At 41.1% G+C, this 12,552-nt stretch overlaps 1 protein-coding gene across 2 annotated transcripts in view; it reads right to left on the reverse strand.

The window, feature by feature from the left end:
* FGGY (FGGY carbohydrate kinase domain containing) overlaps positions 1-12,552 on the reverse strand; it is a 395,820-nt gene that overhangs the window by 136,943 nt on the left and 246,325 nt on the right. The gene's annotated exons all lie outside the window — the stretch shown is intronic.

The following is a 12,552-nucleotide window of genomic DNA, read 5'->3' on the forward strand; positions in this document are numbered from 1 at the left end:
AGTTGGGCCAAGTCAGCTCAGCTCCCAGCTGTGGGCCCAAACACACAAGAACTAAAAATTCTAGTTGTCTAGCAGCTGATTAATCCAGAACATCATCATCACCCACAAACCAACAAGTTTCTGAGATAAACAAGCCTAGTTAGAAGTTTATGTTTGTTACCCAGCACTTCTGTGGCCATTGATAACTGATGTATTTGCTCAATTTTACAAACACATATAGGCTCTCTGTCTTCCTTGGGTGTGAGGGACAGAGATGAGCATGGGTTCTTACCTCTAATGAGTTCTCCTCTGGGGAGTAGTGAGATGGGGAGCCTAAGCTAAAAGAAGGAAAGACAACATGTAGAAGGCTGGGGAGGGGTACAACTTGTCAAAGAATAATGCACATAAGGGCCACTATTTCTTTATGGGCTTCAAAGCCAACTGGTCATAACCAAAGGGCAAACACTTAGATCAGCTACCTCTAATCATGAAGCACAAGATGTAGACTCTTCATCTTTGTCAGTGTGATTTAACACTAAGGTAGAAGCTTCATATTCTTGTATGATTTATTCAAATTAATCCAATTAGCTACTGACAAATCAGTTTAAACAGCTAACATTTGTTCCCCCCAAAACAAATGTTAGCATCAAGCACCCAGTCATAAAAAAGGGTCAAAATACTTTTTCCTTCAGATGTTTTATAAACAGCACTACAGCTGCTTGAAGGCTAGCTGCTTCTCACTAGGCTTGAGGTTTTATGGCTCGTCATCTGTATGTTGTGTATAGCAATATATTTTAAGGCTTTCCCTAAATTGCTCTGATTTTATTTTTGACAAGTAGAATGGAACAGAGGTAGCTACTTAGAGAAAAGGATGTAAGCTTTGTTTTATCAGACTAGTAACTAGTTTTTGTGTGGCAGCTGTGGGATTCAGCTTGGGTAAAGAGCTTGCACAGAGCTGTGTGGGTGAGAGAAGAGATATTCAGGGTTCAAAGCTTGCAGGCATCCTTGTACAAATCACAGCAATTCCTTTAAGTTCACAATAAGCCCACAGAGATGGTCCAGGACAAGCAAGGCTGCACCATGTACTATCCATCTATCAATAAAGGATATTGAAGGCTGAGTCATAGTTATGGAAAGTTTAGTAGAGGGTACAGGGAAATGGAGTCAGGCACACAAAGCCTACTCTGCCAGGTCTTAAAGCTAGACACAGAATCTAATTCATCTTTTTCTTCAACAAACATTCATTCAGCTTTCTCTAGATGCTTCATTCTGTGTGTGCTAGGACCTAGGGATATGGAGGTGAACTCAGGAACTTGACAGACTAGCATGTTAGAAACTGACCTTCTTTCATTGTCTTGATCCCAATTATTCCAGTTTACTTTACACTAAATTTAGTCAGCCCTTGAAACTATAGGAATCCCAATGTCCAAATGAGGAGGGACTGAAGGAAGGCAATGGAATTGTACCACACAACCTTAAATTTCAGCCAGTCATTGTCATTTCTAAAAGCAGAACATTTTGCATATAAAATGGAAATAATCTCAGGGGATTTCACAAAGCAAACAGGTTGACTTACTCTGAGGATGTTCTTCATTCCTTTATTGATTCAACAGCTGTTTCCTGAGTTTCTACTGTGTTCCAAATCTGTGCCAGGACTGCAGAAGCTGGTGAACAGCACCACGGCACCTGTCTCTGTGGAGTACTCTGACAAGGTTCTTCCAGACCCAGCACTGAACATCCTGCATTCTGGAAAGCCCTTCAGTTCTAATCAAACTGAAACAATTGAGCACTCTAAGCCAGTATTAACCAGATAATCTAGAATGAGTAATTAGAAATTGTGAGATGAGAAATGGAGGAAACTTAAGGAGTGCAGAGATCACATGAACCTAATTTAGTCTGGATAGGGGAAAGTTTCTTTGAGAAAATGATGTGTGAATTAGGACATAAAGCATGCACAGAAGTTATTCAGATATATCTGTGTGTTTGGGGGGGGGGTGAAAGTTAGATAGATAGACATGGATTTGATTTGACTTATACAGTGTTCCTGGCATAAAGAACACAAATTTTATTTATATCTGTCATTATGCTTCCATGCCAACACAGAAACTTCTGCCTCAATTGTATCCCAGTACTTCTTTGTGGTGAATATGACAGTCAATGATTATATGCACTTAAGACACAAGCTTTGGACAAGCAGGTAGACATCCAGGCAAGGCAAAATATTTCTCTTGGTGTCCTGCACCCTTCCCTCTTTATAGAATCCAAGCTTGTCAATAGCTAAGGAGGGATTTGAACTGAGACAGATGTTGACCTCAAACCTCAGGGCATTGCTCTTTACCCAGCTGTACAGATAAACATCTTAGCAGCAATACACAAATCCCTCTTCCTGCCATTCCTGGTTCCACAATCTAAGCATGTTTCTATGTCATTTGCAGCAACACTTCCTTAGAAGACGGTGACTGTGTGATGGGAAAAGGTCAGCTGACAGTTTTGCTTAATTGTGCCCGGGAAGTTCTAAGCTGATTTCTGTGTGCTCACTCAGTAGGAAAAGCATGTGCTTGTCATCAGACATCCCCAGTAACACAGGAAAACAGAGTGCTTCCAGTTACCCCTGGGCCCTGTGCTCAGAGGAAACCAGTAACTGTTTGTTTTTAGAGAGAAAGTGAGACCGAGAAAGAGAATACACGTTCTGTGCTAATGTGCTTATTAATCCTCTGCTTATTAAATATAAGCATTTACAAATGTTTCGTGCAAATTCCTTCCCTAATGATGATGATAATATTGGTTTGGAGGTATTTTTGGCCCATGGCACTGCTGCCAGGTGTCCATCCTGGACACAATTTCTCAGTAATAATGATGCTGTTGACAGCATCAACAACAGCTAAACAAGACTAACAGGATGCTTGGTCAAGGCTATGTTAGAAGCATGTTACAGATATTAAGTGCTTCATCCTCACAATGAACCTAAGGGAGCATTATGCCACTATTCCTGTTGCACAAATGTGTGCATCAGACATGTGCATCAGCATTACAAATACACCTAGCAAGTGGGTTCCCCATTCCATCTTGTCTGTGCCACACTATAATCTTGTTTTTAGGGTATTACTGTTTCTTAGAGTCTTTCTTGTCTTTGAGGGACAGAAAGCAAGGATCATTGTAGTAAACATAGACTCTAAAAATGTGATGACACGTAGTTTAGAGAATCATCATTTTCAAAGGCTTTCCATTGGTTTTCTACAATAAATTTATGAGCATTTTAAGAGAAAACATGGGTCAGGACATGATCCATGTTGATTGTAGTTCGATCGTGTGACATTCTAGCCAGGTAATCTTTCACAAGTTAGTCTTTCTAAATCTCAGCTTTCCTCAGTTCCAAAATGAGAGGATTTTTATGAATGCTTCAGGAATGTTTGAAGATTAAGGAAGCAGTCATATCGAAACACTTTATTTGGCATCACTGTCACGTCAGGTGAAGCTGCAATGGCATTCATTCTGTGTTGCAGCACAGATTTGAGTCTCTGCTGCTTTGCTTCTGATACAGCTCCCTGCTAATGCAACAAGGAAATCAAGGGAAGATGACTTACATGGTTGGCCCTGCCACCATGAGAGACCCAATCGGAGTTCTAGACTCCTGGCTCTGGCCTTGTCCAACCCTAGCCATTGTGGCCATCTGGGGAGTGATCAAAGTTCTCTATTTCCCTTTGTCTCGCTATGCTCCTGTCATTTGCCTGTCAAATTAAATAAATAAATCTGAAAAAAGAAAACCCACAGTTGATCCTATGAGAAATATCAAATAAACATCAGGCTGTTCTTAAAATGAGTTATTTATGATGTAAGAGCCAGTTGATTGCCTGAACAATCACAGCTAAAAGTAATTGCAAGCATAAGGGAAGTATCCAGATGAGTTCTTCAACTTATTTTAGCCAATATTCTTAATAACAGAGTAGAAAACAAAATTCAATAAAGCTTTTCACATTTTTATAGGGTTAGAGAAAGCCTGCCTATTATGAGACATGTCCAAATTAAAGTTCAAAATTATCTGGAAGTGCTAGAACTCTACACAAAATTCAACAAGACAACAGTTAATATTTGATAATACAGCTGAAAATTCATACTTAAAAGGTAACAGAAACATTTTGTTTCATATATTCGATAACAGGTAAACATGAATTCATTTAAACTTTAAACACTAAACTCTAACTTTTAAAATGGAAAAGATACAGACTGTTAGGTATGAGAGTCATGTGAGTGACACATCTCTATGTTCTTGTTTACAGTTCAACAGGAGCTGGAGTTCAGGATGCGCCAGGGAATGCCTCAGGAGTCAATGCATTCAGAAAGTTATCCTTACTGTCCTTGGCCTTTATTTTGGTCAAGGAGATAGGCATACAGGATAGGCATAACCTCTTTCTGTTATCTGCCTCTCTCCATGCCTGTACCCGAGCTGGATCTGTGAATGCGTGCCTCTGGCTGTGTTTCATCAAACACTATGCTCCTGTTAGCTGAGTTTCTCTGCAGTGACAAAGCCCAGATGCCTGCTCATATCTCCCTTTGGGAGAGACGACTGACTAGGAGCACAGAGCTGTTTCAGCCCTGTTTGTTCTGCCCTTTCCCGGCCCCACCATCCTGAGGCTGGCTTGGTCTTAGCTTCTGGCACAAGCAGGAGGCAGGCTACAGGCGCCAGTCATCCTGCGAGGGAACAGGGGGGTTTGTTTTGAGAGCTTCCAACCAGGTTGGGAATTTAGAGGATAGCCACAGGCATGTGTGGGACTGGGTATTTCCGTGGTGGCTCATCTCTCCCTCCAAATGAACTGTGCTATCGTTTTACTGCACAAAACCGGTTTCTATACATTCCAGCCAACTCCTAGGTCACTACCATACAAAACAAAGCACAGCAAATTCTATTTTTGACTGGGAGCTTTCAGTAGGCATCTCTACTTTCACATTTTTCAGACTAAACTATCTTGAACAGTTAACAAGTCTACCTCTCTGGTGAGTAACCCTGACTTACCTTAAAGGCAGTGAAAATGATTTAGTGTTGTGAGCACAGACTCTGGAGTCAGACAAGCCTGGACAGTTAAGCTTAAGTAATTTATGGGCTGGGACTCAGTTTCTGCATCTGCAAATGGGGAAAATCTCATCAACCACAGATTTGTGTGCAAAGTCTATATGATGTAATACATATGGAGATCATGGGATATAATGTGCTCTCAGGAAAGGGTCAACAGCAGATGGCTTAACTCTGATCCTTTTTTTGGGACATTGAAATGCTTGAATTCCTAGCATCTGAGTTCAAGTCCAGTTCTCCACCCATTATTATAGCTCAAATTTTGGGGGACGATCTTCTTTCTCATAGTATTCTCTCTTATGTTCACTTTACTTCCCACAGCTCCTAGGGTCAGATCATATATTCCTATATGTGTGATAACAGTGTCTAAGCTGTCAAGTGCCATGATTTTATGCCAAACTCAGATTTTGCTCTTCAGTTCATTTAGGAAATTGGATTGAAGACTTCCACGAAAGAATCTGTTCTTCCCCTAAAAGCCATTCTAGTTTTGTGTTTCTGGGCACCTTTGGTTTTTAAATTTATATTTATTTATTTATTTTTGCTGGAAAAGCAGATATATGGAGAGAAGGAGATACAAAGAGAAAGATCCTACATCTGCTGGTTCACTCTCCAAGTGGCTGCAGCAACTGGAGCAAAGTTGATCCAAAGTCAGGAGCCAGAAGCTTCTTCTGCGTCTCCCATACACATACAAGATCCCAAGGCTTTAGCCATCTTCCACTGCCCTCCCAGCCACAAGCAGGGAGCTTGATGGGAAGTGGAGCTTCTGGGACTCAAATTGGCAAGTATATGGCATCCTGGGGCATGCAAGGTGAGGATTTAGCTACTAGATTATCACGCAGGGCCCTCCGGATACCATTCTTAACTTTAATGCCTGGCTATCACTCTTATCTATCTTATTGCAGGCAATTACCATTTGTCAACATTATTTTTCAAATGCATATTTTCCTAATTGTCAAGTCCTATCTCTTCCTTGGGCTGTTCCCACAGTGATCAAAATAGGTTATTTTGGCTTCCTTACCTCAAAAATTGCCCTCTGCCCCATACTCCATCATCCTCTTCTCAGAGGATCCAACCTCTATGCTTTCAGAATGATCTTCTGAACATGCAAATGTAACTGCATTATTTTATTTACTGAAGTCTTTTAGAAGATCCCCATGACAAGAGGCCCTCTCTGACTTTGACTTATTTTGGACTGATAAATATGTCATTTTTTGTTTTTCCCCAATCCTTTGCTACCCATTTGTTTATCTATTGACAGCTCAGACTCACTGAACCCTTTGGAATTCTCCATGTGCTGATTTCTTCCTCATCTCAGAGTCTTCATAAATTCTCCTCCTTCTGAATATAATGCCCTCCCCTGCACGTTCCCCTGGTTAATTTTTACATGTTCTTTTTATACGTGGTTCAAGTTATCTCCTCTGTGAAGTTTATCAACCCTGAATTTGAGCCCAGTCCTGAGCAAGTCCTGCCTGCAGTATCCCTTAATGCTCAGTATTGAATTAATCATAGTTCATCATAGAACATATTACATATGAATGTGTACATATATATGAAAGCATATGTAATATATGTTCAATAGGTAATAGATATGTGGCAGTGATAAGCTTTGCAAATTAAATCACTGCACAAATGCAAGACACAGCTACTATTACCATTATTGGCACAGTAACATCAGTGACATTAAGAGCAGAAATAGGATATAAACCATGTATAATAACCTGTGAATGACACATGATTAATAAAGCTTGGGATTGCCGAACACTCTTCTGTATTTGGAGGCTTCTGAAAGGTTAGAAGTCCTGAGCAGAGTCTGGCCTTCCTAGAAACTCAATCTCTTTATTTCAGTCTGCGCAAAACAAGAACACATGAAACTGCCATAGATATATCATGAGGCTTAGCAGCTGAACCTAACAGAAGGGCACTGGGCAGGTCTGTTACCCAACTAAAAAGTCTCCATGTTTGGGATGGAAGCAGGCAGCCAAATGTGACTTGCAATGGCCTGAATTATTTACAAAGTATTTTGGAGTCCTTATGCCTTTAATTCCTCATCCTTTACCATTTTGAATCCCACATGGGATCCTAACAGAAATTTAATCCATATGTTTCCCACTCACTTACACTTAACACACCCAAAGTTGCTTTGTAAGAGAGTGGAAAGCCAAGAAAAATTTGAGGTCTTCTAAAAGTTTCCCTAAATTTTCTCTTTCCCGGAGACAAGAAGCCACACTTGCTCTCTTATTCACAAATGCCAGCGCAGGCTCACTTTCAGCTTTCAGGCTCTGAGAGCTGTACTACTGCAAATACATAAGATACTATCGAATATCCTTTTTACAGCCTAAACAATCTGTGGTAGGGAAATTATGATTAGTAGATTCTATAAGGGAAGAGGGCAGACTGGGCAGGGTGGGAGTCAGGGAAGGAGCTGATGAGAGGGAAACCAGAGCTTTGTCTGCATGGTTCTCATCAGATACATCTTAGCTCTGCTGCCCCAGTGTCACTTGTTGAGTTGGCCCTAACGGCTGGAACTGTGTCTTCTTTACCAGTCAAATTCTCCCAGGAGTGAGAGTGAGCACAGTTGATCTCTACTATTGGTAACAATGATCATTTTAGATCATAAACAGGCTGTTAACAAAAACCACCTCCTACAAACTTTAGGGTCAGTTAAGAGGATGCCTTGCATTTTTTCCACACCAAGACTAATCAGCAAGTGCAGCTGGGGATGATACAGCCCTTTCCCTTCCTCGTCCTGTATGGCAATATCACATAGTGTCTCTATCATACAACTCATTTTTGATTGCTAAATTGTGGATACTATCTGCTTATTATGCCTTCCTGTTAATCAGTTCCTAATTTCCCTGCAATAACCTTTGTCCTTGAATGTAACACCTGGCTTCAAAAATTTCATAAATCTGACCACAGACAGATTTTCAGGTTTGCTGCTTAATAGTATGCCTTATTTGCTATGTACCCTTGGTTTTTGGAGTCTTCATCAGAAAAAAAATGGAAAATTAGACTTATTTTTCTTACTGAATTTGAAAGGTTCAATTGGACAGGTCTCAGTACATTGGATTTTGCATGCCATGGCCCAGGTAACTGTAGTGTATATTAATATCAGTATCTCGACACTGGCAAGTATCTCTATACTGATCGGGATACATTTCTTTTATTTTCTAGGGACTGGAGTTTACATGGAAGTTTCACTTTAAACAGCAAAACTTCCATACCATTCTGACTGGATTTATAAAGTAGGGTTCAGAGGTTGAACTGGCTCTAGATTAAAAGAAAAAGAATCAATAATACACACTAAGATGGGCTGGCTTCTATTTCTAGGACTTGTCATTGGGAACCAGTAGCATGGAGACCACCTATCCCAGAACACACTAGGTAATGGTGAAGATGCCTTGACTTACTGACATCAGGACATCCTTGACTGAAAATCAGAAGGGCCATGGTGGTGGCACAGTTTGTGAAGCCAGTGCTGGTGAGCTAGGAATCCCATATTCAAGTGCCAATTCAGGACTAAGCTCTTTTGCTTCTGATCCAACTTCCTACTAATATTCCTGGGAAAGAAGCAGCTGATGGCCTACTTGGGTTCTTGCCATTTACTTGGAAGTTGAGTGTGGTACTCTTGATACTTGGTTCAGCCTGGCCCAGCCCTGAGTGCTGTGACCATCTGAGGAATAAATCAATGGATGGACGATCTCTCTCCTCTCCCTAGCCCATATACTTTTCAAATTAAAAAAAAAAATTTAAACAGTCGGAATTTTCATACATTTGCTCCAATTACTGTCATTTGGATGTGTGTTCTCAATCCACTCCTGCTTTTCATGTCTAGCTTGCTGAAATTCAGTATGCATTCATGCAAGTATAGACTGATTTTCAGAGCTCATTCTCCATTTTTACCTAATGTGGGATGGGAAAGCTAAACTAGCTAAGTAAGTTAACAACCATCTAAAGAAACCTGGGAACTTCCCCTGATTGCTAACAAAAGTATTATAAACTGAGAGCAGTTTATTAACTATCAGCCACAGTGATTATTCCTTTCTGTTTTCTGTGACAAATGAGAATGAGGAGAACATTAGGAAACAGTGATGCCTGGATATGATGAGGTCAAAAGAAAAGAGCTGAGCAGAGGGCAAGAAATCCAACATTCTTTATCTGCTGTGCTTCTAGGGACAACATATACATGTACAGTGGGCCTCTGAGGGGCATGAAATCCTCCACCCTACCGTATCTGGACACAGGCCTCTGTGTCAGGAGCCACTACAACTAGTAAAATTGAGACAACTTTTGTAGAGAAGAAAACCAGTTATAAAGAAAAGCAAGACATAGGAAGCAGATAGTACCCTTTTCAACATGGTCTAGAGTCAGCTTAGCTTCTTTTGGACCCTAGATGGACTAAGCCTCTTCATGAATTCAATGGAGGAGATAGGCTTTTCCTATGTCAAAAAGAAAAAAAAAGGCAAATCATAGTTCCCAGTGCTAACTTTTCCTTCTCCTCCGTATTCAAGAGTATTCAGAGAAAAAAAAACCCACAAAAAACAAACAACAACAAAAAACACCTGAAATTGTTTTTCTATGTTAAATGAGTCCTTATAAAAGAGAAATGGTTTATAACACAGAGGCAAAGTTGGGAGGTGGGGAGTGGAGCTTGTGGAAAAGGGAAGGGAAAGCTGATCTGGGAGGGTCCGCCCTCTGCCTGTACTCCATAAAACATCCTACTAATATGTAAGGTATGTAAACACTGTGAGACAATCAGAAACAAATGCAATGAGGGCTTCAGAGTAACAGTCTTCAGCTGTGGGCTAGGGCCAGGAGGCAGCTTTTGTTATGAATACATCATCTGGATGCAAAGCAGGCCTGATGCTAACCCTTGCAATGGGCTATCTAGGGTAAGAGAATGTATCTGGGGCCCATCTGGACTTTCTTAATAGAAAAGACAAAGGAGAGAAGCAACTCTGCAAAAATCAATGACATGATATAGGACAGGGTTGCCATGTGGTAAGGGCAGTTCAAATTGCATATTATTAATCTGCAAAATATTTAGATCACAAAGTAACCAATGACAAATATGATTGCTCTTTTTTTTTTTAAATAAAAAGGCATTACAAATGAACATGAGGGGAATGGGAAGGAAAGCAACGCAGATGCACCAAGCACCTATTCTATGCTGCCTGTTGCACACACAAGCTCATTTATAATTTTCACGAGAATCCATTTACAGAAGAGGCTGGCTCAGAGAAGCTCAAATCCTGGCTTTAGTGTGCAGATGCCAACGGGCAGGATGTGGTCTAGATTTGTCTAACTTCAAAGGCCCTTTCCTTCCTACCCTACCTGGACGTATCTGAGCTATCTGGGAACAACAGACGTCAAACGAATGTCAAGGGCTGGTCAATGGAAGCAGCTTCTGCGAAAGAGTTAGCTTGTGTGGTTGTTTATGGTTGTTTATGGCACCGTGGAGCCCTGCAAGGGTGCCCCAGTGGTGCTCTCAGAGAGCAAAACGAACCCCTATTTCTGGAGATCAGTGCATTTTTTCTTCTTCTCACACAGAGAGTCAAGGTAAAATGCAACTGGCTAAGAGGCTCAGCTAGGCTTCCGGGATGCATGAATTCAGGCAGAACCCTCTGTGTGCTGACACCGTCTACACATCATGCAGGCTTATTTGCCATTGGCCTTGCAATACGAGCATTTGGCTCTCACCTGAGGGACAGATGTCAGAGTCAGGAGGAAGAGCTATTTTTCCACTTCACTGGCCTGAATCTCAGGGTGGTGACCGAGCGCTTGGCTCTGACAGGAGGAGACACCCTTGCACACCTCACTGTGAGGGGTACAAAGAAGACAGCATTACCACCGAGGTGTGGGGGCAGGGAAACTGCTTTCTCAGGCCAACTGGTGCTAGGGGAGGAGAGGTGTTTGGAGTGAGCCAGGTTAGGAATCACCACAGCTTCAAGCAGCTTGCTACCAGTCCCCACTGCATTTTGGCTTCCTCTGTGGAAAATGTACAAGAATATTCACCTTCCAGGATGTTGGGGAAAAACAGAGGCAAAGTCAGAGAAAGCCTTGAGTACTGCCTACACATAGCAAATAATCATCAAGAGCAAACTGATTATTAATCTTTCTATATTTCTATTTTTAAGCCAGAAAGTGTTTAAACTACTACTTCTTTTTTTTTTTTTTTTTTTTTTTTTTTTTTTTTTAGTACAAGTACAGACTGGTTTGGCTAATCTTGGCAAGACGCAAACAGCCAAGGGGCTGGAAGGTGGGGGGTAGAGGGAATGGCTGGAGCTGTTGGTTTGGACTAAAGAAATTTGGATCTCACTTTTCATACTGTCTCGTGAGGACTGCTCAGATCTTCACAACAAAAGGAATTTCAGATTTGAGCCATTTATATTAACTAATGTTCTGATGTCATCTATTGAGAGTTCATATAACTGTTATATAGGGCTTTTAACCAAGCTCTTGTGTGAGACACAGAGAAGGTCCCTAATATGTCATTAAGAGAGGAGGATCGAGAGATGTCTGGGCTCCACTGAGAATCAAGACTCTTCATAACAGAGGCACTTTACACAGTACTTCAGAAAACATGTAGTTGAGTATTTATTATATATCAAGTCATGGGGAAACAGATGAGAAGGTTATTGTCCTTATCCTAGTTACAATGGAGTTTGGGTGCCTGGAAATTAATATTAAAAATGGTTCCCCCCTCCAGATGAAAGCTCCAACAAAGGTATAAGCTCCTCATACAATGACAGCTTGAGACACCATCACGGTTTGCCTGACATGCTGACTATATAGTAAAAGCACAAAGAACGCAGGCATTGGATTGGCATATGCGCATGATCAATAATAGATGCAGTGCTTTTATTTGCACTCTCTCACTTAATAATTACTACAGGCCTGTCAGACAGGCATCTTTACCATTTTACAGTTGAGATAACTGAGATGCAGAGGAGTTACTATGCAAAGATAGTCATGTAACGGAGAGCATGAGAATTAATGATCACAGCTGTGAGCGAAAGGGCAGGCAGTGGCTAAGATCCTGAAGGACCTTTCAGGACAACTTAAAGAATGAGATTTCTTGCCCTTTTTGTGAGCAAAATGAATATAATTTTCCTTTATGTTTTGGTTGTTGTGTAGCTAGCAGTCCACAACATCCACTGCTGGTTCCCTTAAGCAGTATTTCAGATAAGGAGATGCCGACCACGCACAGTGATACATTCCAGTTTTGATTTGCAAATGAACAAATGAGGAATGAGCGGTTCTGGCGGTCTCAGCTATATAAGTAGTCACGCAGAGCCAGGGCTTCCCTGGAAGTGCAGGGTCCCTGAGTTCTACCTCACCATCACTGTGTATGGGGTTTCTTCTTGGCTAAGTCAGAAATTCCAAGCTGAGGAGAAAAGACTTTGCCTTAAATACATTTCTTCAGAAAGTTCTTCTAGTGTCTCACCTCATTCTATCCACCTACTCACCCCCAAATCTACCTCTTTATCACAATTTTCTGCCCT

Source organism: Ochotona curzoniae, unplaced genomic scaffold (assembly GCF_017591425.1).
Source record: "Ochotona curzoniae isolate NIBS_2020 unplaced genomic scaffold, NIBS_Ocur_1.0 contig_291, whole genome shotgun sequence".
Lineage (NCBI taxonomy): Eukaryota > Metazoa > Chordata > Mammalia > Lagomorpha > Ochotonidae > Ochotona > Ochotona curzoniae.